Below are 6,178 nucleotides of genomic sequence, written 5' to 3' on the forward strand. Positions count from 1 at the left end.
TAAAATGCAGCTGTGCTGTTGTTTATAAGGGGAAAGGTGCTGGTAAGTACAGGTGTGTAGCTAAAATGCAGCTGTGATGTTTATAAGGGGAAAGGTGCTGGTAAGTACAGATGTGTAGCTAAAATGCAGCTGTGCTGTTGTGCATAAGGGGGAGGTGCTGTTAAGTACTGCTGTGTAGTTAAAAGGCAGCTGTGATGTGTATAAGGGAAAAGTGCTGGTAAGTACAGGTGTGTAGTTAAAATGCAGCTGTGTGGTTGTGTATAAGGAGGAGGTGCTGGTAAGTATGGGGGTGTGACTAAAATGCAGCTGTGATGTGTATAAGGGGAAAGGTGCTGGTAAGTACAGGTGTGTAGCTAAAATGCAGCTGTGTTGTTGTGTATAAGGGGAAAGGTGCTGGCATGTATTGCTGTATAGTTAAAATTCAGCTGGGCTGTTCTGTATAAGGGGAAGGTGCTGGTAAGTACTGGTTTGTAGCTAAAATGGAGCTGGGCTATTGTGTATAGGGGGCAGCTGGTAAGTACAGGTGTGTAGCTAAAGTGCAGCTGTGCTATTGTGTATAAGGGGGAGGTGCTGGTAAGTATTGGTGTGTAGCTAAAATGCAGCTGGGCTGCTGCATATAAGGGTAAAGGGGCTGGTGAGTACTGTTGTGTAGCTAAAATGCAACTGTGCTGCTGTGTATAATAGGGGGAGTGCTGGTAAGTACTGGGCTGGTATGTAGCCAACATGCAGCTGCGCTGTTGTGTATAAGGGGGAAGGTGCTGGTAAGTACTGGTGTGTAACTAAAATGCAGTTGTGCTGATGTGTATAAGGGGGAAAGTGCTGGTTAGTACAGATGTGTAGCTAAAATGCAGCTGTGATGCTGTGTATAAGGGGGGTGTGCAGTTAACTACAGGTGTGAAGCTAAAATGCAGCTGTGCTGTTGTGTATAAAAGGGAGGAGCTGGTAAGTACAGGTGTGTAGCTAAAATGCAGTTGTGCTGTTGTGTAAATGGGGGATGTGTAGGTAAGTACTGGTGTGTATCTAAAATTCAGCTGGACTGTTGTGTATAAGAAGGAGGTGCTGCTAAGTACAGCTGTGTAGCTAAAATGCAGCCATACTGTTGTGTATAAGGGAAAATTGCTGGAAAGTACTGGTGTGTAGCAAAAGTACAGCTGGGCTGTTGTGTATACGGGGGGGGGGGTGCTGGTAAATACTGGTGTGTAGCTAAAATGCAGCTGGGCTGTTGAGTATAAGAGAAAAGTGCTGGTAAGTATTGGTGTGTAGCTAAAATGCAGCTGTGCTGTTGTGTATAAAGGAGAGGTATTGGTAAGAACAGGTATGTAGATAAAATGCAGCTCGGCTGATCTGTATAAGTGGGAGGTTCAGGTAAGTACTGATGTGTAGTAAAAGTACAGCTGGGCTATTGTGTGTAAGGGGGGTGACGGCAAATACTGGTGTGTAGCCAAAATGCAGCTGGGCTGTTGTGTATAAAGGGAAAGGTGCTGGTAAGTTGTGTATAAGGGGAAAGGTGTTGGTAAGTACAGGAGTCTATCTAAAATGTAACTGTGCTGCTGTGTATAAGAGCATACAGTTGTGTAGCTAAAATACAGCTGTGTTGTTATTTATAAGGGGAAAGGTGCTGGTAAGTACTGGTATGTAGCTAAAATGCAGCTGTGCTGTTGTTTCGAAGGGGAGAGGTGCTGGTAAGTACTACTGTATAGCTAAAATGCAGCTGTGCTGTTGTGTATGAGGGGAAATGTGCTGGTAAGTACTGCTGTTTAGCTAAAATGCATCTGGACAGTTATGTTTAAGGGGGATGTGGTGGTTAGTACTGGTCTACAGCTAAAATGCAGCTGGGCTGTTGTGTATTAGGGGAAATGTGCTGGTAAGTACTGGTGTATAGCTAAAATGCAGCTTGGCAGTTGTGTATAAGGAGAAAGGTGTCGGCAAGTACAGGTGTGTAGCTAAAATGCAGCTGGGCTGGTAAGTACACTTGTGTATCTAAAATGCAGCTGTGTTGTGTATAAGGGGAAAGGTCCTGGTAAGTACAGGTGTCTATCTAAAATACAACTGTGCTGCTGTGTATAAGGGGGTACAGGTGTGTAGCTAAAATGTAGCTGTGCTGTTGTTTATAAGGGGAATGGTGCTGGTAAGTACTACTGTATAGCTAAAATGCAGCGGGGCAGTTGTGTATAAGGGGGAGGTGCTTTTAAGTACTGGTGTATAGCTAACATGCAGCTGGGCAGTTGTGTAAAAGGGGGAGGTGCTGGTAAGTACTGGTGGATAGCTAAAATGCAGCTGGGCTGTTGTGTATTAGGGGAAAGGTGCTGTTAAGTACTGGTGTGTAACTAAAATGCAGCTGTGCTGTTGTGTATAAGGGGGAAATGCTAAGTATATGTGTGTAGCTAAAATGCAGCTATGTTGTTGTGTATAAGGGGAAAAGTGCTGGTAAGTACAGGTGTGTAGCTAAAATGCAGCTGTGCTGCTGTGTTTAAGGGGGATGTGCAGTTAACTACAGGTGTGAAGCTAAAATGCAGCTGTGCTGTTGTGTATAAAAGGGAGGTGCTGGTAAGTACAGGTGTGTAGCTAAAATGCAGTTGTGCTGTTGTGTAAATGGGGGATGTGTAGGTAAGTACTGGTGTGTAGCTAAAATTCAGCTGGGCTGTTGTGTATAAGAAGGAGGTGCTGGTAAGTACTGGTGTGTAGCTAAAATGCATCTGTGCTGGTGTGTATAAGGGAAAATTGCTGGTATGTACTGGTGTGTAGCAAAAGTACAGCTGGGCTGTTGTGTATAAGGGGGGTGCTGGTAAATACTGGTGTGTGGCTAAAATGCAGCTGGGCTGTTGTGTATAAGAGAAAAGTGCTGGTAAGTATTGGTGTGTAGCTAAAATGCAGCTGTGCTGTTGTGTATAAAGGAGAGGTATTGGTAAGAACAGGTATGTAGATAAAATGTAGCTGGGCTGATCTGTATAAGTGGGAGGTTCAGGTAAGTACTGATGTGTAGCAAAAGAACAGCTGGGCTGTTGTGTGTAAGGGGGGGAATGCTGGCAAATACTGGTGTGTAGCCAAAATGCAGTTGGGCTGTTGTGTATAAGTGGAAAGGTGCTGGTAAGTACTGGTGTGTAACTAAAATACAGCTGTGTGGTGTATAAGGGGAAAGATGTTGGTAAGTACAGGAGTCTATCTAAAATGCAACTGTGCTGCTGTGTATAAGGGGATACAGGTGTGTAGCTAAAATGCAGCTGTGCTGTTTTTATAAGGGGAAAGGTGCTGGTAAGTACTGGTATGTAGCTAAAATGCAGCTGTGCTGTTGTTTCTAAGAGGAAAGGTGCTGGTAAGTACTACTGTATAGCTAAAATGTAGCTGTGCAGTTGTGTATAAGAGGTTAGTTGCTGGTAAGTACTGGTGTATAGCTAAAATGCAGCTGGGCAGTTGTGTATAAGTGGGAGGTGCTGGTAAGTACTGGTGGATAGCTAAAATGCAGCTGGGCTGTTGTGTATTAGGGGAAAGGTGCTGGTAAGTACTGGTGTGTAACTAAAATGCAGCTGTGCTGTTGTGTATAAGGAGAAAGGTGCCGGCAAGTACAGGTGTGTAGCTAAAATGCAGCTGGGCTGGTAAGTACTTGTGAGTAACTAAAATGCAGCTGTATTGTGTATAAGGGGAAAGGTCCTGGTAAGTACAGGTATCTATCTAAAATGCAACTGTGCTGCTGCTGTGTATAAGGGGGTGCAGGTGTGTAGCTAAAATGCAGCTGTGCTGTTGTTTATAAGGGGAAAGGTGCTGGTAAGTACTACTGTATAGCTAAAATGCAGCTGGGCAGTTGTGTATAAGGGGCAGGTGCTTTTATGTACTGGTGTATAGCTAACATGCAGCTGGGCAGTTGTGCATAAGGGGGTGGTGCTGGTAAGTACTGGTGGATAGCTAAAATGCAGCCGGGCTGTTGTGTATTAGGGGAAAGGTGATGGTAAGTACTGGTGTGTAACTAAAATGCAGCTGGGCTGTTGTGTATAAGTGGGAGGTGCTGGTAAATACTTGTGCACTGCTAAAATGCAGCTGTGCTGTTGTGTATAAGGGGGAAGTGCTGTTAAGTATAGGTGTGTAGCTAAAATGCAGCTGTGCTGTTGTGTATAAGGGAAAGTTGTTGTTAACTACAGGTGTGTATCTAAAATGCAGCTGTGGTGCTGTGTATAAAGGGGAGGTGATGATAAGTACAGGTGTGTAGCTAAAATGCAGCTGGGCTGTTGTGTATAAGGGAAAAGGTGCTGGTAAGTAGTGCTGTGTACTTAAAATGCAACTGTGCTGCTGTGTATAAAGGGGGGAGTGCTGGTAAGTATTGGCCATACCTCTCAACCTCTTAGAGCAAGAAATCTTGACAAAGCTATAAATAATGGTGGGACATATACACAAAAATAGGGACACTTTTTAAATTTTGTTCTTAAAAACTTAGGAAGTTAATAGAATATCAGGTCTTGCATTAGCATGAATTTTCTGAAGGGTATGATGTCTGAAACTCAAATGTCTCTCATTATTTTCTGACTTCAGCCTTTAGTGACTTGCCAGTAATTTCTCAGAAAACCGCAAATGTATGAGAAATTGCTTAAAAATATAAGGTGAAAATCTGTAGAGTTGAGAAGTATGGTACTGGCTTGAAGCTAAAATGCAGCTGTGCTGTTGTGTATAAAGGGAAAGGTGCTGGTAAGTGTAGGTGTGTAGCTAAAATGCAGCTGGGCTGTCGTGTATTTGGGGAAAGGTGCTGATGAGTAGTGGTGTTTAGCTAAAATGTAGCTGGATTGTTGTGTATTAGGGGAAAGTTGCTGATGAGTAGTGGTGTTTAGCTAAAATGCAGCTGTGTTGTTGTGTATAAGGGGAAATGTGCTGATAAGTATTGGTGTGTAGCTAAAATGCAGCTGGGTAGTTGTGTATAATTGGGAGGTGCTGGTAAGTACTGGCATGTAACCAAAATGCAGCTGGACTGTTGTGTATTAGGGGAAAGTTGCTGATGAGTAGAGGTGTTTAGCTAAATTGCAGCTGTGATTTTGTGTATACGTAGATATGTGCTGGTAAGTACTGGTGTGTAGCTAAAATGCAGCTGTGCTGTTGTGTATAAGTGAGAGATGCTAGTAAGTAGTGGTCATCATCATCATCATCATCTTCTTTCGGCTGTTCCCGTTAGGGGTCGCCACAGTGGATCATCTGTTTCCATTGCTTCCTGTCCTCTGCATCATGCTCTTTCACACCAACCACCTGCATGTCCTCTCTCACCACATCCATAAACCTCATCTTAGGCCTTCCTCTTTTCCTCTTACCTGGCAGCTCCATCCTTAGCATCCTTTTCCCAATATACCCAGTATCCCTCCTCAGCACGTGTCCAAACCAACGCAATCTCGTCTCTCTTGCTTTGTCCCCAAACTATCCAACCTGAGCTGACCCTCTAATATAATGATTCCTAATCCTGTCCATCATAGTCACACCCAGTGCAAATCTTAACATCTTTAACTTTGCCACATTCAGCTCTGACTCCTGCCTTTTCGACAATGCTACCGTCTCCAACACATATAACATTGCTGGTCTCACTACCCTCTTGTAGACCTTCCCTTACACTCTTATTGGTACCCTTCTGTCACAAATCACTCCTGACACTCTTCTCCACCCATTCCACCCTCCCTGTACTCTCTTCTTCACCCTCTTCCACACTCACCATTACTCTGAACTGTTGATCCCAAGTACTTAAACTCATTCACCTTTACCAACTCTACTCCCTGCATCCTCACCATTCCTCTACCCTCCCTCTCATTTACACACATATATTCTGTTTTAGACCTGCTGACCTTCATTCCTCTCCTCTCTAAAGCATATCTCCACCTCTCCAGGGTCTCCTCAACCTGGTCCCTACTCTCAATACATATCACAATGTCATCTGCAAACATCATAGTCCATGGGGCCTCCTGTCTAATCTCATCTGTCAACCTGTCCATCACCACTGCAAATAAGAAAGGACTCAGAGTTGATCCTTGATGTAATCCCACCTCCACCTTAAACGTATCTGTCACTCCCACCGTAGTCCTCACCAATGTCACACTACCCTTGTACATATCCTGTACCACTCTTACATACTTCTCTGCCACTCCCGACTTCCTCATACAATACCACAACTCCTCTCTAGGCACCCTGTCATATGCTTTCTCTAAGTCCACAAAGA

Source organism: Protopterus annectens, chromosome 9.part0, assembly GCF_019279795.1.
Source record: "Protopterus annectens isolate FY-2018-M chromosome 9.part0, PAN1.0, whole genome shotgun sequence".
Taxonomy (NCBI): Eukaryota; Metazoa; Chordata; order Ceratodontiformes; family Protopteridae; genus Protopterus; species Protopterus annectens.